We start from the raw sequence: 22,910 nt of genomic DNA on the forward strand, positions 1-22,910 counted from the left end.
AAACTTCCGGTCGTGCGCATTCGAAACGCGGCCGGCAGGAACACTTCCGGTATGTGCTGAGCAGAAATGGAGCCGGCTGGCATCCCAGTGTGAAAGCCCGGGGAAGGGGGTGGTTCATCACCGGCCTTGGCTCCCACGGGGTGGCCAGTGTTCGGATGCTGCCTGCATTCTGGCATTTGCCCTCTATGTTGCTCTGTTGCATCTCGGGCTATAAAAACAGCGCAGAGCTTTGTCCCTTGGAAGTCGCTTAATTCCTTTGAACCCATTTCTTCATTTGTAAAATGGAAATTGTAATGGGACCTGCTTAAATGAAGCACCGATAACCCTTGCAGAACAGCAAATTGCCTGGCACGTTTAATTTTTTTGTATTAAATTAATTAGTGGTATTAATGGCCCTTGTTCCTAAGTACACACCAGGCACTGTGCTAAACGTCGGAGATGAAGAGATAAACTAGTCAAGGTGGAGCATCCCAGGATGGCTTCCAAGATGGAGTGAGGTCTGGACCCTCACTTGCACCTCCTCTGATGGAGCTCCCCTCTCATGGGGATTTCCTGGAGCCAACTCCCTAGAACATCACCAGCCCGGGAGCTAACTGCACTAGACTGGGTTACCAAAAGGCCCAAGAATATGGCCCTGAGCAGGGAGCAGCTGGAAGAATTCTCTCTCAAAGTAAGAAACTTACTAATCTCCCTGGAGAGAGAGACATCTAGAACTGGAGGCCCTCAGGAAGGGCGGAAGGGACAGGGTAAACAGCTCCCAACTTCAGCCTCTGCAAACCAGCCTGCAAACATGGAAGACACGTGGCCAATGAGCGTGGAGGGTGGAGTCAGGGCCTGGTAAGACATTAAGGAAACCAAACTCCAAGCCAAGGCCTGACAAAGAACCCAGCAGGGACTAGAGGAGCAGACAGCCTGCACAAGTTAGCTATCAGTGTGGTAGGCTGTTCTGGCTTGGAGGGGACAGGGGTGTAGCAGCTGCAGCCTCAAGCCTACCTAGACCCCAAAACTATGGAGAACTGGGCCTGGAGATAGAAACTTTACCCTTTTCCTGAGACCTGATTTCTGGGTGAATCCTCTGGGCTCTAAACAGTGTCTAGAAGAAGCCAGGGGCCTGCTGCAGAAATTGCCCACAGGGAAGGGAATAGCCCTTGGAGCCAGAAGTGGAAAGAGCAATGGGAAGGAGTCCTACACCTCTGCCTCACTTGACTCTGCTTGTAGTTGGTTGTGTAATTATTTGTTTAATATCTAGCTCCTCTGATAGATTTATTTCTATGAGAATCATGGTACATAAATGTATGTATGTATCAGGCATTGTTCTAGGCTCTAGGGATGCAGTGGGTGAATGAGATACAAATGGCTCATGGTAGGGCTTATATCTAGTGAAAGAAGAGAAACACTGAGCATATAAACAATGAAATGGTGTAAATTTTGATGGTGACAGGAGCTATGAAAAAAATAAAATAGGGTAATAGGATGGACTACTTTATGTAGTACGGTCAGGGAAGTTTCCTCTGGAAACTTGAAATCTGAGCTGAGGTTTAAATGATGGAAATAGCCACAGCATACCTGGGGAAGGAATGTTTCAGACAGGAGGAATAACAAGTCTCGCATCCCTAAAATGGAAGGAACTCTATATGTAAAAAGCACATAAAGAAAAAAGTCCAGGGGTGCCTGGGTGGCTCGGTCAGTTAAGCCTCTGACTCTTGGTTTTGGTTCAGGTCATGATCTTGTGGCTTCGTGAATTAGAGCCCTGTGTCGGGCTCTGCACTGACAACATGGAGCCTGCTGGGGATTCTCTCTCTCCCTCTCTCTCTCTCTGCCCCTCCCCCACTCGTGCTGTCTCTCTCAAAATAAATAAACTTAAAAAGAAAAAACAAAAAAGTCCGCTGTGTTGGGTGATGAGTGAGGAGTGGGAGAATAGGAAGACTTGAAATCAGAGGTAAGCATCGTGGTCCATAGAAAGGAGTTTAGGTTTTATCCTATGGGCAATCAAATATCATCCTTTCTTGGCCACAGCCTAGATTTTTTTTTTTTTTTAATGCAGAGCCTGCTTGGGATTCTCTCTCTTTCTCTCTCTCTCTCTCAAAATAAAATAAACTTCAGACAAACAAACAAAAGAAACTGGGAGAGGGGAGGCAGTCTGTATGTGATGTGATCAAGATCCAGAACATCTCAATCTGGCCTGGTCTTGCTCAGGTTAATTATAAAGAATATCTTCCCACTTTTATTATATTATTACATATAATATGTTTTATATAATATATTTTATTATAAGGACAAACTTTCCCACTTTTTAAAAAATTTAAATCCAAGTTGGTTAACATATAGTGTAATAATAATTTCAGGAGTAGAACCCAGTGATTCATCACTTACATATAACACCCAGTGCTCATCCCAACTAGTGCCCTTCTTTTTAATTTTTTTTAACGTTTATTTATTTTTGAGACAGAGAGAGACAGAGCATGAATGGGGGAGGGGCAGAGAGAGAGGGAGACACAGAATCGGAAGCAAGCTCCAGGCTCTGAGCCATCAGCCCAGACCCTGACTCGGGGCTCGAACTCACGGACCGCGAGATGGTGACCCGAGCTGAAAAGTCGGACGCTTAACCGACTGAGCCACCCAGGCGCCCCAACAAGTGCCTTTCTTAATGGCCATCGCCCATTTAGCCCACCCTCCCACCCAATACCCCACAAGCAACCCTCAGTTCATTCTCTGTATTCAAGAGTCTCTTAGGGTTTTTCTCCTCTGTTTTTAACTTATTTTTGCTTCCCTTTCCCTAGGTTCATCTGTTTTGTTTCTTAAATTCCACATATGAGTGAAATCATATATTTGTCTTTCTCTGCCTGACTTATTTCGCTTAGCATAATACGTTCTAGTTCCATCCACCTTGTTGCAAATGGTAAGATTTCAGTCTTTTTCATTAAAAAATTTTCCACTTTTTAAAATGGGCAAAGAACGTGATTAGGAAAGTCACAGAAGTGCTACCGCCAATAAATGGACAGCTAAACATGCATTATCACTGGTATTCAAATAAATGAAAAATCAAAAAGTGTAATGAGATACCCAGTTTTTGCCTATTAGGTAGGGTAAAACCATAAAATAATACTTGTGATACCTGTTCTTGACAAGGGTATTACTGAAATGGCCACCAGCCTACCCTGTTGATGAGAATGTAAATTGATCCAGCTTTGTTCATTAATTCACTCAACAAATTGTTTAGTGCTTACTGTAAGCCACTTAGAAGTGTCATACTCGAGGTGCGTGGCTGGCTCAGGCGGAAGAGCATGCGACTCTTGATCTCAGGGTTGTGAGTTTGAGCCCCGTGTTGGGTGTAGAGATGACTCAAATAAATAAAACTTAAAAAAAAAGAAAAAGAAAAGGAAGAAGTGCAGCCCTCTAGCCAGGCCCTGTGCTAGCCCTGAGTATACTACAGTAAAGACAAACGTGATTGCTGCCTTCAGCTGGTACCTTTAAGAATTGAGCACTTCGGTGTGCCTGGGCACGCCTGGGCATGCCTGGGTGGCTCAGTCAGTTAAGCATCTGACTCTTGATTTCGGCTCAGGTCATCATCTCGTGGTTTGTGAGATTGAGCCCCGTTCAGGTTCTGCGTTGACATCTCAGGGTCTGCTTGGGATTCTCTCTCTCCCTCTGAATCTTCCCCTCCCTCCAACCCCATTCCTTGGGTGCTTGCACACGCGCGCTCTCTCTCTCTCTCTCTCTCTCTCTCTCTCAAAAAAAAAAAAAAAAAAAGAACTGTGCACTTTGTTGTACGAAAGTTATTCCTCAATAAGAAGAAACAAAGTAGATAGGAACTGGAGCTGGCATTTAGGCCTGATCAAGATGCTGCCTTCCTAAGGCACCAAGACTTCAGGCAGAGCCACTGGGCGGGGGGGGGGGGGGGGGGGGGAAGCCCGTGGGGAACTGGCTGGGACCAGGAAGTCTGGGGCAAGAAGCTGGGGGACAGGGGCTCTGATGGAGACTGTGTGGTCCCTGACCAGTTTTGTGATCAAGAAAGATGAAGACTTCTTCTGAGAATGGCTGAAGGACACAAGCCACACCAACACCAAGCAGTCTGATTCTGGAGTGAGGCCTTCTTGGGGGGCTCTCTGGGCAGCCCCCAAATCCCCAGCACTGAGTCTCCAGACCTGCAGCTGAGTGGGCACTCCTGCCCCATCTGCCACAAAGGAAAAGACTGCTGCTGGCCCCCTCACCTCCACATACTCCGGGTCTCTCGGGAGTTCTCTCCCCTCACCATTTCAACTTTTTTGGAATTCTCACTCTTGCATGCATCTCTCTTCTCCTTCCCTGGCGGGTTTCCTACCGACAGTTTTCAGCTTTCCAGAGTGTATTCCTGGCTCCTTCCCTCACTCCACTCTCACTCTGTCACTCCAGACTGTTTGATGCCATTTGGCTTCTAATTCTTTTTTTTTTTTTTTTTTTTTTTTTTGGCAGAGCAGTCTTCCCACAACTATGATAAGGTTCTGGGTTTTTTGTGTGTTTTTTGTTTTTTGTTTTTTGGCAAAGCAGTCTTCCCAGAACTGTGATAAAATAAGTTTCTGTTTAAACCACCAAGTCTGTAGTAGTTCTGCTATAACCGCTCAATCTAAGACATTTTTATTCTTTTAAATACATGTTTGGGGGTGCCTGGGTGGCACAGTGGGTTAAGTGTCTGACTCTTGATTTCGGCTCAGGTCATGATCCCATGGTCATGAGATCAAGCCCTGAATCCCTGCTTGGGATTCTCTCTCTCCTTCTCTCTGCCTCTCCCCCACTTTCTCTCTTTCTCTCTCTCAAAATAAATAAAATAAAACTTAAAAGTAGATAGATAGATAGATAGATAGATAGATAGATAGATAGATGTTTGTATTGGCGAGCCGGTCCTTCTAAAGTCTGGAGTCCTTTACAAACTTCTTTGCGAGTCAACTCTTTTGCTTTTCTAAATTAACTAAATAAATAAATCAGAATCAAAGTCAGAGGCAAGACATCACACCTTGTACCACCCACCTCAAAGAAAGGGTTACAAAGCTCGGCAGTCCTCTCTGGGTTTGGAGGCCACATGTACGACATTTGGGCATGTTGCTCTGGCTCATTTACCGGGTAACCTGGAAGTTTAGAGAGGATCCTGGCTCAAAAAGGGGGTTCTCCAGTGGATCCAGGTCGCAGTGCAAGCTGTGTGAGCAATTGGGCCTGACTATTCAACAGACCCAATGGTCTGGGAAGTATTTTGTGACAAAGATCTTATATATACCTTCAAGCAATCCCAGTAGGAGGATCAGAGCCTGGGCACCCAGGATTCTGAAGTAAGGCTGTGATCCCGACTGCAAATGACTGGCCGCCACTTGCGAAGCAGTTTCTGGCTTATACCTGGGCCTCGTAGAAACTGAATGCCTGACCACGAAACCTAACTATGAGACTGGAACTGCCTGACATGAACTGAGAATGATCCCATTCCCTGAACCATAAAGGTGGGGATGCAAGTCAGCATTCCATGATAAAATGTAAGGGGTTTTCCATTCTTAATACCTGATGTTGTAAGTTTTACCATAATATTGCTTTAGCTGCATCCTGCAAATTATGTTCCATTTTCATTATCATTCTAATTTCCCTTTGATTGCTTCTTTGATCCATGGATTATTTAGAACTCTGTGGCTTACTATATTTCCAAATATTGGAGAGTTTTCTAGGTCTCTTATGATCATTGATATCTAATTTAATTCCACAGTGGCCAGAGAACATGTTCTATATAATTTTAATCCTTTTAAATTTATTGAGATTTGTTTTATGGCCCAGCATATGGTCCATTGGTGAACATACCATGTATACCTTAAAAAACGTGTGTCTCACAGTTTGGTATAGAGTTCTGTAAATATTAATTAGGTCAAGATGATTGATGGTATTGTTCAAATAATCTGCTTTTATTGATTTTTTTGTCTATTGTATCAATTGCTGAGAGGGGATTAAAATCTCTAACTATGATTGTGGAATCATCTGTTTCTTCCTTTAATTCTGTCCTTTTTTTGTTCCATGTATTTTGAATCTCTGTTATTAGGCATATACACATTTATAATTGTTATATCTCTCTGGTGAATTGACCCATTTATTATTATGAAATATCTTTATCTCTGGTAAGAGTCTTTGTCTTATACTTTATTTGATATTATTGCCACTCCAGCCTTCACAAGCTTGCTGTTTTCGTGGTATATCTTTTTCCTTCTATTTTCTTTCATCTTTTTGGTATGTTTACATTTTAATTTTTTCCTCAATAGACTCCACGCCCAATGTGGGGCTTGAACTCATGACCCTGAGATTGAGTCACATGTTCTACCAACTGAGTCAGCCGGGCACCCCAGTTTGTTTACATTTTAAGTGCATCTCTTACACATAGCAGATATTTGAGTTTTGCTCTTTTTCATCCATTCAGACAATCTCTGCCTCCTGAGACCATAGGTGTTGGCCAAAAGATGGGTAGCAAAAAAGAACGAGCTTAGGTCTGGACTCATTTATATCCTTTCTTCTTGAGGATGAATGCTATGGACACTAAGGACTTTATAGTGGACCAAATAGTTTGCAGGCCGTGTTGGGCAGTTCAGTTTGCAAGGTCACCTGATTGTCCCATGGACAAGCATTCAGGGTCTATCAGGGCCCCATAGTAAGATAAAGCTGTTTCTCCAAGGAAGATCAGTTATTTGCCAAACAGTGCACAGCTTTCTTCATAAATCCCAGGGGCTTCTTCTGCAATGTTCCTTCTGGGCTTGCTCCATCAGCATGGTGATATCAACATGATTGGATCTGGTGGGTCATGGAAACCAAGGGGCCTATTCACATTGCAGCCTAGACCAACTGGACAGTTTTCCTTTGTTCTGGATTCTTCCCAAAGCTGACAACCTTTCAGGTCACTCAGTAAAGAAGTGGGGTGAAAGACACCCAGATATGATGTATGCTCCTCAAAAATCTAAGACCACCGAGTACCATATTTCTACTATTCTAAGTCACCATCAACTGAAACGTGTCCCTTCGTTCATATTTCACTACGAAGATTTTTAAAAGCACTATCAATTAGGGGCCCTTAGGTGGCTCAATTGGTTAAGCATCCAACTCTTAATTTCGGCTCAGGTCATGATCTCACAGTTCATGAGTTCAAGTCCCACATTAGGCTCTGCACTGGCAGTGCAGAACCTACTTGGGACTCTCTCTCTTTCTCTCTATTTCTCTCCCCCCCCACCCTTCTCTCAGATATAAATAAATAAAACTTTTTTTTAAGTTTTTTTTTTTAAAAGCACTATCAATTAAACCATAACATACCATTCATTGCAAGATGAATTCTCATGTCTGAGATGTTAAAATGTGAGGAAAAAACATTGTGAATGTACTAAATGCCACTGAATGGTTCACGTTGAAATGGTTAACTTATGTGAATTTTACTTTAATAAATTATTTTTTAATGTGAACCAATGAAATATGATACTCTTCCCATTTCATATGGTAGGAGGGTATAAGGTGAAGCAACATGTACTTGAGAGGGGACATTGTGACACTCACTAGAACACTGAACCTCCAGAAACACCCTTGCAATGTATTTTCATGGAGTTGGCTTTATTTCATTGAATCTAAGATGCTGTGATCCTGGCACATTCTTGATTTACCAGAAGGGGTCAACAGAAGCCTTTCACAAAACTATGTCACTACTTCTTCCTGTTGACAAGGATTATCAGGAGTCGCTCATTAACCTCAGCAGAGGAAGAGGAACTTCTGCTGGCGAGGGAGGTTCAAGGGGGTAGGATTTTGAATGCTTCACGTCATCCGAATGCTTTCTTTTCTGGTCAGTGCGCCAGCATTCACACAAGAGGCCTGGCAAAGCTGTCGATACACCTGACATTGTACTACGATAATTTCCAGCACCACGCTTTGGATTTGATTTTCCACTATACACAGTCCCATGGCTGTAAGAGGTAAATTATTTTTCTTAGACACAGAAAGTCAATGGTTTGGGACTTGTCTTGAGCCAAAATTGTAGGGTATTGAGCTCGACAATTTTGCCTTTACTCTGTCCAGAAAGAAACTCCTCTTCACTGTAGTTCCCAAAGCCCCCTGTTCTCATGCTTTTCTGTAGCAGAGACCATTTGATTCCCCAAAGCTTTGCCTTCAGTGCATCTTTCATTCAGGTGATAATCAATTGCAGGTGATAATCTATTAGTGGCAGGCCAAGGGCGGCCTTTGATATTAGCTGGGTTTTCACTGCCCAAAAATAAATACCAAATTCATGACTGTTCTGATATCAACATCTTTATCAGTTAAAAACCATAATTTCTGGTATGTTTTCTGGTAAGAACGAGTGGCTGAAATTAGTCCAAGAAGAATTAGAAGACCAAATAGAGCAATAACGATAGGAAAACTAAAAATATTGTTATTGAGCTACAATTTTAAAAGGTAGCAGGTTGAAAATTATAAACAGATGAGTTCTAGTTGACCATCAAGGAACAGATTATTTCTCATTTATTGAAGTTGACTTCAGAGCATATAAGAAATTGAAATGTTTCTCAATTCAAATTATGAAAGTAGCACAATATCAGAGTCTAAGAGAGGAATGCTTCAAAGAATACATAATTCTCACTTATTACACAAATTAAGGTAATAGGAAAAGGCTGAACATTCTGTCCACTAGTCAGTGCACATGCTGGGGCAGAGCTGGAGAGTGGGGCAGGCAAGCTATGCCCAGAGTGGGGAAAACCATGCCAGGCAAAGAACTTGTATCAAGAACGGGACTGAAATACACTCATGTGGGTGATTTAGCTCAAGAAGTCTGATGACTGGATATCATGGAGTCTGGCGAGACGGCTTCTCCCAAGAGCATGCCAAAAGCACAGATGGGCGCCTGGGTAGCTCAGTCAGTTAAGCATCGGACTCTTGATTTAAGCTCAGGTCATGATCTCACGAGATCAAGTCCGAGATCGGGCCTGCTGACAGTGCAGAGCCTGCTTGGGATTTCTCTCTCTCCCTCTCTCTGCCCCTCCCCCTGCTCACACACGCACATACTCTCTCTCTCTCTCTCTCAAAAAAAAAAAAAAAAAAAAAAAAAAAAAAAAAAAAAACTTAAAAAAAAATTTTAATGTTTATTTTTGAGAGAGAGAGAGAGACAGAACATGAGCGAGGGAGGGGCAGAGAGAGAGGGAGACACAGAATCCCAAGCAGGCTCCAGGGGCTCTGAGCTGTCAGCACAGAGCCCGATGCGTGGCTCAAACCCACGAAACTGTGAGATCATGACCTGAATCGAAGTCAGTCGCTTAACCCACTGAGCCACCCAGGCGCCCCCCAAAAACTTTTTTTTTTTTAAGATGCCCAGATAGGGCACCTGGGTGGCTCAGTCAATCCAACTTCAGCTCAGGTCATGATCTCCTGGTTTGTGAGTTCAAGCCCCATATCGGGCTCACTGCTGTCAATGCAGAGCCCACTTCAGATCCTCTGTCCCCCTCTCTCTGTGCCCCTCCCCTGCTTGTGCTCTCTCAATAACAAATAAACATTTAAAAATAGGAGGCGCCTGGGTGGCTCAGTCGGTTAAGCCTCCGACTTCGGCTCAGGTCATGATCTCCCGGTCCGTGATTTCGAGCCCCGCATCGGGCTCTGTGCTGACAGCTCAGAGCCTGGAGCCTGTTTCAGATTCTGTGTCTCCCTCTCTCTGACCCTCCCCCGTTGATGCTTTGTCTTTCTCTGTCTCAAAAATAAATAAAACGTTAAAAAAAATAAAAATAAAACAAAAAGATGCACAGATAATGGCTGAAATCCTGAGAGATATGGAGATTACAGATGTGAGGCGAAAATTACAAATCAGGTGTTGGAGTTTGCCTTATAATTTGTGACCACAATTCTAAATGATGCAAAAATTTATTGAAGCCATGCTAAGATAGCTATTGTTGATGCAGATAATGTGCAATTGGCAATCCAGTGTTGCTCTGACCAGTCTTTTACCTCTCCTCCCCCAGGAGAATTTTTATTAGATATTGCCAGGCAAAGAAATCAAACCTCTTTTCCATTGATCAAGCCATATTCAGGCCCCAGATTGCCATTTGATCAATATTGCTTGACTGCTCCAAACTACACACTTAAGCCTCTACCAAAAAAAGCAACTACTTCTACAGGAAGAATAATAGCTCCATGGCTAAATGTTGGTTCAGTTGCTAGCAGCCCAAGTACTCCCACTATAGGCACACCAACCCCACAAATCATGTCTGTTTCAGCTAAGGTAGGGACTCCAATGTCCCTCATAAGGCAAGGGATTGCCATACAGATGCCCACTTCACAGTTCCCAGATGTGAAAGCCTCAATTCCTACAACGTCAGCAGATGTTGCTGATTAATCAGAATGTTCTGATTAATCCCGGGGTGGCTGGGTGGCTGAGTTGGTTAAGCCACAGACTCTTGATCTGGGCTCAGGTCATGATCTCACAAGATCAAGCCCGAGATCGGGCCTGCTGACAGTGCAGAGCCTGCTTGGGATTTTTCTCTCTCCCCCTCTCTCTGCCCCTACCCTGCTCGCACTCTCTCTCTCTCTGCAAATAAATAAGTAAACTTAAAGAAATTTTAAAAAAAGAATGATCGATTAATCCATGGCCACTAATATGTTGTTATCACAAGATACTGCCAATGAATCTTCAAAGGTATTAAATGAAATGTGAAAGTGACAATAATGATGATGATGCTGACCACTATGATCATTTATAATCCAGCCTTGGTGCGTGTAACATGTAATATGTATACTTGGTCTTGAACCAGCCTTGGTGTGTGTACCATGTAATATGTATACTTGGTCTTGAATCCATTGTACTGGCATTAAACACGCATGTTGATGTTTTCAAGTTGTTTTACAAAACTTAAATAGTAATTAGTGAGTAAATATAGTTACCATACTTCTCAACTGAGATGTTGGGTTTTCTTTATAGCATTAGTAATCATTTTTAATCAGTCTTTAAGTGTAAAAAATGAAATTGTCATTCATCCAAAAAAAAAGAAAGAAGGATAAGATTAAAAAAGAAAAAAGAGAAGAAAGAAAAGATGGAAAGCCACCCGATACATTTCACTGACAAGCATATCCTGAAAACAAAGGTAGATGAGGACAAGAGAAAAAATATATACATGATTCCACGTATGAACAGTGAAGCAAAAATCCTAATAAAATGTTAACAAATTAAATCCAGCAGTGTATTAAAAGAACAATTCATCAAGTCCAAAGAGGATTTATCCCAGCATTGCTAAGATTGTTCACTGTTAGAATATATATCAATTTAACTTATTATATTCATAATCAATAAGTTTAAATATGACTATCTTAATAAATTCAATACCCGTTAATGATCTAAAAGAAAAAAAAATCTCCCAGAAACTAGGAAACTTAATGTCATACGTTGTTTGTTTTTGGTAAAACAATGATAAAAACTGACAGCAAATGCCACACCTAATGGTGAAACAATAGACACATTCCAATTGAAGTCAGAAGCAAGAAAAGAAGGACCTTTATCACCATTACTATTCAAAATGGTATCAGATGTTCTCTCCAATTCAAGAAGGGAAGGACAGCAATAGGAGGTATAAACATTAAAAAAGAAAGAGGCAAAGTGTCATTAGCTGCCGAGGATACTATCACTTACATAGAAAAACCTAAAAAAATCAATTGACAAACTATTAGAACTAATAAGGGAATTTAGCAAGGTGACCACATACAAGATCAAAGTGGAAAAATCAATAGCTTTCCTATATACCGGCAATAACCAATTAGAAAATGTAATAGCAAATAAGGTTCCAGGCACAATAGCAACAAAAACTATTAACCACCTAAGAATAAACCTAAAAAAATAGAATTTACTTCAGGCCTTTAAAGATAGGAAATCCATCAATCTAATTGATAAAATTAAATTGAGAATTATACAATTATATTAGATAGAAGCTGAGAAAATTCAAGAACCACTTCTGGCAAAAACGCTGAGTAGAACAAGGCACACAGGGTATTTCCTAACTATGACAAAGAGTTAATCTATTTTTTTGGAGCACTGGGTGACTCAGTTGTTTAAGCAGCCAACTTTGGCTCAGGTCATGATCTCAGAGTCTGTGGGTTCTGTGCTGCCAGCTCAGAGCCTGGAGCCTGCTTCAGATTCTGTGTCTCCCTCTCTCTCTGCCCCTCCCCCACTCTCGCTGTCTCTCTCTTTCTCTCTCAAAAATGAATAAACATTTTTTTTAATTTAAAACAAAAGTCTATTTTCCTTTCCAAGAAACTAGGAGCAAACATCATATTAAATGGCTAAATATTAGCCATATTAAATGATTAAATGCACCGCCATTAAAGTCAGGAACACGGAAAGCAGCGATCACTGTCACCGTCCCTCAGTATTATTTTGTGTAAAAATGAAATAGTGGATTTGAAAATAGGAGTAACAACTTTATAGAGCAGATCTCATTCCAGAGTCTGCCAAAATATAGAGGGGAATGCCCCTCTATAAATAAGACTACTTTGATTTCATATTATACAAATAGGATAGAAGTTGAAATCGCACTCAGAGACAGACTGATCAAAAGGGTCTTACTTTCTTTTTCCCCTATCAAAACAATTGCCAAACACTATCCAGATATTATTTATACTGTTCCCATTCTCTGCTTGAAGGAAAGATTTTTAAATTATCCAAACAGTCCTAAGACCCACAGCTGGTTTTGGCACTGGGACGATGGGGCAATGGGGTGATGGGGGCTGGTGGCTGAAAGGAGGGTCTGAAGTGCAGCCAAGCACCGAGGGCACAAACGCTGTCACACCAGTGGAAATTGGCACCTTTCACACCTCTGGCACCTTTCACTACTCTCCTCATGCTCGCAAGTGGTGACACTTTTGATATCCTATCTCAGCTCTTAATTTGTTTGAGATACTGAAGGCTACGCTTATTAAGAAAAAAGGAAAACATGGGCACCTGGGTGGCTCAGTTGGTTAAGCATCAGACTTCAGCTCAGGTCATGATCTCATGGTTCATGGGTTCGAGCCCTGCATCAGACTCTATGCTGACAGCTCAGATTCTTGAGACTGCTTCAGATTCTCTGTCTCCCCCTGTCTCTGCCCCTCCCCTGCTCACACTCTGTCTCTCTCTCTCAAAAATAAACATTAAAAATAAATAAGTAAACATGAAAGAAAGAAAGAAAGAAAGAAAGAAAGAAAGAAAGAAACCAAATAAATAAACTTTTAAAAAGTGGGGGGTGGTACATGGGGGGCTCAGTCAGTTAAGCGTGGGACTTCAGCTTAGGTCATGATCTCATGGTTCATGGGTTCGAGCACCACATCAGGCTCTGCGGTGACAACATGGAGCCTGCTTGGTGTTTTCTGTCTCCCTCTCTCTTTGCCCCTCCCCCACTGGAAACCCCACAAATGTGGGTTCTAAACAAAGTTGGGGGGTGAGGCTTTTAAGCAGGCAGTTTACTGAAGCTACATATTTGCTTTCCATCTCTAGGAAAGAGCAAACATAGGGGTTTTTTTTAGAGCAAAAGAGCAGAGTAAGTTGGAGGTGAGATGGTGTGTTAAGTCTCTGCCTCTCCCCTCATGAAAACGGTACTGTGGGTTAAGGTCTTTGAGAAGCATACTCTGAAACAGAGATCATATGATATCAGTTAGATCATATTCTCGGTACCAACACCTGAGAAGGGAAAGGGGAAAAGCAGGTTTGGGCTTTTCTATTATTAACATTATTGTATTAGTTAGAGGGAGAAGTTGGGCTGTGGTAAAATCTCAACCAGGCCTGAGTTGGCCCTAGGAGGTCCTCTGAAGGTGAGATGACCCTTCAGAGTTGTCTGTAGATGGAGTGAGACCGGGCCCTTATATTCCTATCCCAAGCAGTCATCAGATGTGGGCTATCCCAGGAAGGGGAATGACCTTGGGTGAAGCAAGAAGACTGAATTACTTGTAAGTAAAAGCAAATCAGGTTTGCATCAGTGTTTTTGACCAAAACACTTTATGCCAGAAGACAATAAAGTAACATACTTAAAATACTCAAGGAAATGTGGGCCAAGCATTTTATATCCAGCTAAAATGACCAGAAAGCATAAAGGCAATAGACAAATAGTTATGAACATCCAAAACCTTGGCAAATGAGATCATTCCTGAAGAATCTACTAGAAAATGAACTTCATACAACCGTGAAACAACTAGAAAAGCTTCAAAACAAGGATTGGAGGTAAATATGGAACATATTTAGTTGTAGAACTAATAGCAAACGTCAAGAGTAAGGGTGACAGAATAACATGTACTTGTTACATGCTCTGACACTATAGGTAAAGTGCAATATCAAAAATGGGGGAAAGAAAGGGAAAAATATAAATCTTTTTTTTTTTTTTTTTTTTTTTTTAAGTAGGCTTCATGTTCAACAAAGAGCCTAATGCGGGGCTTAAACTCACAACCCTGAGATCAAGACCTGAGCTGACATCAAGAGTCGGACGTTTAACTGACTGAACCACTTGGGTGCCCCAAGAAAGGGAGAATACATGAAAAACAGGGTAAGCTCACCAATCGTCTTACAGTTATTAAGAGGTAATAATAATATATTACTTTTAACCAGATGTCAGGGAGAGGGAGCAGAAGGTGAAGAAGTTGTAACTTGTTAATGTTAATAATGCTCAAAGTGGGGGACTGGTAGACTATTATCTTAAAAAGACGAAGGAAAATGGTATTTTGCAAAGGAATTATTATGAAGGTAATAATTAGAACAAAATTTAGAGCTCCCTAAATTCCAAAAGAAATATTTTTTTGAAGCTCGAAAGAAAGAGAAAGAGAAGCAGATAACCATATAGTGAAATATTTTAAATTGAAAAAGAAAAAAAAAAACATGTTAGGGGTGCCTGGGTAACTCAGTCAGTTGAGTGTCTGACTTTGGCTCAGGTCATGATGTCACGGTTTGTGGATTCGAGCTCCCTGTCAGGCTCTGTGCTGACAGCTCAGAGCCAGGAACCTGCTTCAGATTTTGTGTCTCCCTCTCTCTCCACCCCTCCCCTGCTCTCTTTCTCTCTCTCAAAAGTAAATAAACATTAAAAAATTTTTAATAAAAAAAAGAAAAAACATGTTATTCTCTATCAATAATATAAATGAGGCAAACTCACATATTAAATAAAAGTTTTTTTGAATCATCAGAGCAAAGTCTAACCCTGTTACATAGAAGACACACCTAAAACAAAGAACCAAAAAATGTTTAAAAATAACATGATGGACAGACAAATATATACTAGCAAAACATAAAACACAAAGAATACAAGAATCATGTCATTGATATCTTATCTGTCAAGGCAGAATTCCAACCTAGAAGCATTAAAAAGAAAAAGGAAGGCTTTTTAATAACGTTAACGGCTCAATTAACCATGGAGATATACATCTGCTTCATAACACAGCAAACAACTTTCATAAAGTAAAAACTCCGGGAAATGCAGCAGCTGAACCAGAAACACAGAGACAAGAGAAGAGTTTCACACATTACTCTCAGTTGAAAACAAATCACATGGACAAAAAAATGAATACGGATTTAGGACACCTAATCCAGTGCTACGAAAATGTGGTTATAGGTGGAGCCAGTTCATGAACTGTGGTCACCAGATGCAGTGAGATAAGAAGCTTGCTCCAGAATATAAATCAATTCACCACTTCCTTCATGGGGAAAGTCTTGCTACCAAAGTGGGGGGATCAGGTGAACTGCTGTGTGCTTAGTGACACAGTAGATGCTACTTTGAGTTGCGCTGACCTCACAACATAATCAATACGGTAGCTTTTTTTTCAAGTGTTTTTTTTTTAAGTTTATTTATTTATTTATTTTGAGAGAGAGAGAGAGAGAGTAGGAGAGAGAGAGAGAGGGAGAGAGAGAATCCTAACCTGGCTCTGCACTTTCAGCCAAGAGCCTGATGCGGGGCTCGAACTCGGACTGGGAAATCATGACCTGAGCTGAAATCAAGAGTCAGACATTTAACTTACTGAGCCACCCAGGCGCCCCCAATGTAGTAACTCTTACAAATATATATCAAGTTCTGAATCCCGATGTTAGGGAATACACCTCAGTTTGAATTGCACATGGAATGGAATATGTCTATCTCAGGCCATAAAGAAAAAATGCAATAAAACGCAAACAACACACAGTGCTGTCTGACTGCAGTGCTAGCAACTGATAGTGATAATAAGCAAGTTTCTTCCACTTGGAAAAGTTTCTTTTAATGCACATACTTTTTCTTTTTAATTTTTTTTAATGTTTATTTTTGAAACAGAGACAGAGGGCGAGCGGTGGAGGGGCAGAGAGAGGGGGAGACACGGAATCCGAAGCAGGATCCAGGCCCCAAGCTGTCAGCACAGAGCCCGACGTGGGGCTCGAACTCACAAACTGAGATCATGACCTGAGCCAAAGTCAGACGCTTAAGCAACTGAGCCACCCAGGTGCCCCTTAATGTACATATTTTTAAGTGATCCCTGCAAAAAAGGGAAAATAAAAAACTCTAAATTTTTGAAAGTAATACTACTAATAATGAAATCATCACATCTGAAAAAATGATCCACAGTAAAAACCAGTGTCAGAGGAAATTTCATACCATTAGATACCTGTATCAATGAAATGAAAGTAAGTAAGTGAAACATTGGCATCACAGAGACAGAAAAAGTTCAAAGAAAACCAAAGGAAAGCACTAGGAAGGAATTAATAAGCTAAGGCTGAAAAATTAGTGAACCAAGAAAACAGAAACAGTAAAAGTAGCACTTAATAGGAAGGCTCATTATTTGAAAACACTAATAATGTAGACAACTATTAGATAGCTTTTTCTTTTTTTTTTTTTAACGTTTATTTATTTTTGAGACAGAGAGAGACAGAGCATGAATGGGGGAGGGTCAGAGAGAGCGGGAGACACAGAATCTGAAATAGGCTCCAAGCTCTGAGCTGTCAGCACAGAGCCCGACGTGGGGCTCGAACTCACGGATCATGAGATCATGACCTAAGCCAAAGTCTGATGCTTAACCAACGGAGCCACCCAGGCGCCCCTAGATAGCTTTTTCTTTAAGAGAGAAGGTACAAATATACAAGTTAAATGATAAGGGATACGTGACCATTAAAACATAGCCTACTAATTTGTATAATTTTATGCAAATAAATATGAAAATCTCAATGAAATAGATAACTTTCTAGGCAAATGTAATTTACCAAAATTGACCTCAGTAGAGACATAAAGTCTCAACAGACAGAATTATACAGAAATACAAATTTGTAAAACAGAAACCCAACAAAAAAGTATCAGGCCAAGATGGCTTCACAGAGAATTCATACTAAACCTTTAAAGAAAAGATCATCTGAATGTTACCTCAACAATCCTAGAGCATAGAAGATGAAGAAATAACTTCTAATTTCTTTTTGTGAAAAAAGTATAATATGGATAGTAAATGAATAAAAAGGTAAAGCATTAGCAAACATAACTCAATAGCACGTTAAATAAATACATAACCACGTGGGATTTATTTCTGGAATGCAAAGATCATTTAATATGAGGAAATCTGTCAACATAATGTAACAAATGTATACATGTAAGCAGAAAATGAACTAATAACCTCCATAGATCCTGAAAAGGCATTTGACAAATTCAAAGCCCATACATGTTAAAGACTCAATGAAACAGAAATTGAGGGATACTTCCCTTATACGTCTTGACCTCAAATTTAGCATCAATATTAGTGGGCAAACACTAGAGGCTTTCCTGTTTGTGATATAATAAAAAATAAACTTGGTTTTTGTCCTAGGTTTCTGTCACAGAGCTTCAAAAACCCTAGAAATTTCCTGAGTTAATAGCAATGTCTTATTATTCATAACAAGTCCCTTGACACTTGAGTTTATAAACTCAATACTTTAGAAACTCAATCCTTGAGTTTGTGCTAATAAAATGATTCATAGCAATGATTCATGGGAGGTGTTTGATAGCCTCAGGACAGGGGCTAGGGCCAGAGGAGCCAACCATGTGATTAGAGGGTTGGAAATCTCAGCAACCCACCCCCCCGCAACCCATACCAACTTTGGGGAAAGGGAGAGGGGCTCCGGATTGAGTCCAATCATGCAGACAATGATTTAATAATCCTGAACCACAAGGCCAAGGGAGATTCCCGTTAGTAAAAACCTTGATAGGCTTGCAGGGTAGCAGGCTTAGATTCCGTAAGGAGAGGGCATGGAAACTCTGTGGCCCAGCCCCTTCCCCTCAAGACCTTGCCCTATGTACTCTACACTTGGCTGTTCATTTGTATCCTTTATAATAAAATGGTAAGTGTGAATATAGCATTTTCCTGAGCTCTGTGAGTGACTCTAGTGAATTACCAACCTGAGGCGGTTGTAAGAAGCCCCAGCAAGGCAGATGTAGCCAGCAAAACAAAAGTGCAAGCAGCTTTGGAACACCACCCAGAACTTTCAACCAGCATCTGATGTGGAGTCAGTCTTGTGGGACTGAGAACATTAACCTGTGGAGTTTTCACTAACTGTGGGTAGTTATTGTCAGAACCTAAATTGGATTGTAAGACACTCAGTCGATATCAGATAATCAGCGTTAGAACTCAAGGCAAAAATCAGAAATAAGACAAGGATGGCCACTAATTTAATACAAGAAAAAACAATTAGAAGCATAAGAATTGCTTTGTTTTGTTCTGTTTTGTTTTAGAGAGAGAGAGTGCAAAGGGGGAGAGAGGGGCAGAAGGAGAGAGAGAGAGGATCCCAAGCAGGCTCTGCACTGTCAGCCCAGAGTCGACATGGGGCTCAATCCCACGACCCTGGGATCATGACCTAAATAGAAATTAAGAGTCAGAAGCTTAACCGACTAAGCCACTCAGGTGCCCCAAGAGGCATAAGAATTTAAAAAGAAGAGACAAAATTACATACATGTGCAGACGATATGTTTCTAAGAAACTTGTAATGAGTGAAAACCTCCTGTGAATAGTAAAAGGATTTTGTAAAGTAGAAAGATATAAAATTAACATACAGAAATAAAGTTTTCATCACCTCTGGGAAGAAACAGTCACAATAGTAACCACTTGGAAAAAATAATGGAAAAGAAGATCCCAGATGCCATTTACAATACCATAAGCAAAATAAAACAAAATGCAGCACAGATTTAATGAGAATTGTGTAAAACCTACATGAGAAAAACCATAAAACATTCTTATGGGACAAAAAGTAGACTTGAACAAATGGAAAAAATGCCATATTTTTTATCAGAAAAGAATCAGTATCAGAAAGATATGAGCTTTCTCCAAGTTAAAATTTATAGACTTAATGTGATCCCAAGAAAAATATCCAAGTTATTATTTTTTTTTCTGGAGCCAGACAAGTCAATTATAAAGTTATTTTGGAAAATAAATACAAGACTAGCCAGGAATCTCCCCCTATCCCCAAAACATAGCAATGGGGGACTAGTCCTACCCCACACTGAAACTTTTATAAAGCCCCTGTAATTAAAACATTATGTTATTGGTGCGTAGACAGATGGCTAATGGAAGAGGATATAAAATCCAAAGGTACATTCCAAAGGCATATGGAAATTTAGTGTTTGATAAACAAATGGCATTGGAAAACTGATAGCCATGTGGATAAGGTAAAATTGGATCCATTCCTCACACCTTACACTAGGATAAATTCCAAACGGGTCAGGTATCTAAATGTAAAAAAATTAAATCACTCAAATACTAGAGGAAAACATAGGTCAATTTCTTTACAACCTAGGAAGGAGGAAGACTTTCCTAACTATGATTCCATATCTGGAATCAATAAAGGAAAAATGGGTAAATTTGTCTAGCTAAAATTAAAAAAAAAAATTAAATGGCTGCCCAAAATACAATCAGCAATGTCAAAAGTTAAAATACCATCAGCAATGTCAAAAGTTAAATTTAAAAAATGGGACAAAACTGTAACTAATATCACAAACAGCCAATATCCTTGATATATATAAAATTTCTAACTATTGAAAAGAAACTCAAATCCTAGTCTAACAACCCAGTAGAAAAATGGGAAAATTATAGAAAAATAAATGCAAATACTCTGAAACATATGTAAAGATGCTTAACCTTGCTCATTCTAAGACAAATACATATTTAAACTGAACTGAGATACCATTACTTATCTATCAGATCTGTAGAAATCCCAAACTTGACCACAGACTGAGTTGGTGAGACTGCAGAGAAACAGGTATTTTCATGTGTTGCTGATGGGGATGAAAATGGTACAACCTTGGAGCCAGATTTGACAACAGCCAGCAGAATTACAGGTGCATTTACCCTTTGTCCAAGCAACCTCCCTTCTAGGTATATATACTTGAGATAAAATGGCAAACACTTGAAATGATGGAGGCTCAAGGCTATTTAATGCAGCATATTTTGTAATAATAAAAAATTGCAAACAGCTGGTATGTCTTTTTTATTTTTACAGCAGGCTCCACTCCCAACGTGGGGCTTGAACTCAGGACCCTGAGACTAGGAGTCACGTGCTCTACAACCTGAGCCAGCCGGGCACCCCCAGCATGTCTTTCTATAGAGGACAGGACAGGTGAATAAACCATAATACATACATGCACTATTAAACTCTAAAAAGAATGAAGAACATCTCTATATATTGCTGAAGAGTGATCTCCAGGAGAAAAGTGAAAAAGGTGGCATGCAGAAAGGTATGTATAGTATTATACTTTTTATGTACTAATGAAAGGAAAATAAAAGTATATATATATATGTATATATATGTATACATATATATGTGTGTATATATATATGCATATACATATACATACACATTTATATACAATTTCAGCATCAAGAAAAGTATTAACTACAAAGAATGAAAACACTTAGAATATATAAAAATCAATGAGTTCATAATGATAAGTTTTTGAAACCTTATCGCTACATGCTGATCCTTTGTGACTCATTGTTTTGAATATCTATTGCTGCATAATAAGCCCACCCCAAACTATAGTACCTTAAAAAAAACACCTCATTTGTTACCCCTGGATGTTACTAAAGTACCATCTCATTATTCTGAAAGTTGATTTTTTTTTTGAAGGGAAAGATCCAGGTGCCTTTCCTGCAAGACCCGTATTTCAAGCTATTGGAATCTATGATGACAGAAAGTAATTTGCAGAAAAACTATAGCTAATAAATGCAAAAAAAAAAAATTGGTGTAAATAGAAAAACCACCATTTGCACTCTTTTATGAAATAATGGATCTAGGCAATGATCATCAATTATTAAAAGTATTGGATGAAAAGTTGATGACAAAGTTTAAACCAGGCTGGAAACTCCTGAACCTACTGGTTAATCTCAACATCACTACAAGTTGAACGACAACGCCCTGTGCCTTCTGATCTGATGCAGTAGAACCTATAGAGCACTGCTTATGAAGTATTCTTGACAAAAGCAAACGTCATCAAGCCTCCAGATGTAGATATCAGTTTATACAGAATATGGGAAGGGTAGATAAATATGTTAAATCACATCATAAGATTACAAATCCAAATCCATAATGTGAGAAATCCCATATGACAAATTACCCAGTTTCTTCAATAAATAGATGGCATAAAACAAAACCAAGATGAAACTAGTAACAAAGAAAGAGTGGCCATTCTATTGATTAAAAGAGACTTAAGAGTGGCAAAGTTCAGCCCTAGCAAGATGGTGGCCCCCTTGGAGCTCAGCTGCTGGAGAAGTGGCTGGGGGCTCCCATTATACACAGTGAGTCCCTGGTGGTGATGGTTTATGCCAAATTTTCTGGTGCACTCTTGAACATCAGTATCATAGGTAAGACACAGAGGTTCAAGAGAAGAGGTACCAATTTTGACCACTGACTACAGCGTTATTTCTCAGCTGGCAAAAATACTAAAATTTTTTTTAAAAATTTTAATGTTTATTTATTTTTGAAAGAAAGAGACCCAGAGTGTGAGTGGGGGAGGGGCAGAGAGAGAAGGAGACAGAATCCGAAGCCGGCTCCTGGCTCTGAGCTGTCAGCACAGAGCCCAATGCGGGGCTCAAACCCATGAACCGTGAGATCATGACCTGAGTCGAAGTTGGATGCTTAACCAACTGAGCCACCCAGGTGCCCGCAAAATACTAGAATTCTTAAGAAAACGAAAAGAATTCTGACTATGAACTCTCAGCAAAACAGGGGCAGATATACTGGCTTACACTGCTCTCCTAGAAAAGAAGCTGCTTTTGCAGTTCTTCCACATTCTGGATTGAAAGTGTGGCAAAATTTTTGGTTTGCTTCGTAAGGTCCTTTCTCTTCAGTTTGACCCTGCCTGGAAAAAATGTCTTAGGGAACACTGAATACAGTATCCTCCTCATGAGAGGAGAGCTTCCCCTCTACCACCTCTGAGAAATGGAAGCACATATACACAGACATGCCAAAAGGTGCCTACGCCTTCTGTCAGCAGATTGAGAACATCTCTGCTTTTCTTTGGAGATGCACCTTCTACCTCAGATGCCTGTGTGTTGGCTTTCTTGCACCTCTTTTTAACATGCACTTTCTTAGGGGCACCTGGGTGGCTTAGTCAGTTAAACGGCTGACTCTTGGGTTTTGGCGCAGGTCTCTGGTTTGTGGGTTCAAGCCCTGCATCGGACTCTGCACTGGCAGTGCCAAGCCTGTTTGGGATTCTCTCCGACTCCCCCCTCTGCCCCTCCCCTTCTCATGCTCTCTTTCTCAAAATAAGTAAATTAAATTAAAAAAAATTTTAAGTGCACTTTCCTAGAGTTCAGTTATAACATTTGAAACCGTTCTCCAGCCTGTGTCACTTTTGACATGACATCCTAAACAGTTATTTTAGATTTAGTATTGGAGATGGATGACAAAGCCCTCCACTTCCTCCTCGGAAACTGCCAACATGCGAGTTGCTTCTCCCATAGGAAGAAAGCAATTCCTT

General features: G+C 40.4%; 2 pseudogenes; both read left to right on the forward strand.

The window, feature by feature from the left end:
- Positions 1 to 8,816: 8,816 nt before the first annotated feature.
- LOC109254847 (transcription initiation factor TFIID subunit 9-like) lies at positions 8,817 to 10,715 on the forward strand (annotated as a pseudogene).
- A 10,951-nt stretch (positions 10,716 to 21,666) lies between these two features.
- Positions 21,667 to 22,836, forward strand: LOC109254839 (metaxin-3-like; annotated as a pseudogene).
- The last annotated feature ends 74 nt before the right edge of the window (positions 22,837 to 22,910 follow it).

The sequence above is a fragment of the Panthera pardus genome, unplaced genomic scaffold, assembly GCF_024362965.1.
Source record: "Panthera pardus isolate Hobbes unplaced genomic scaffold, ASM2436296v1 HiC_scaffold_11, whole genome shotgun sequence".
Classification (NCBI taxonomy): Eukaryota; Metazoa; Chordata; class Mammalia; order Carnivora; family Felidae; genus Panthera; species Panthera pardus.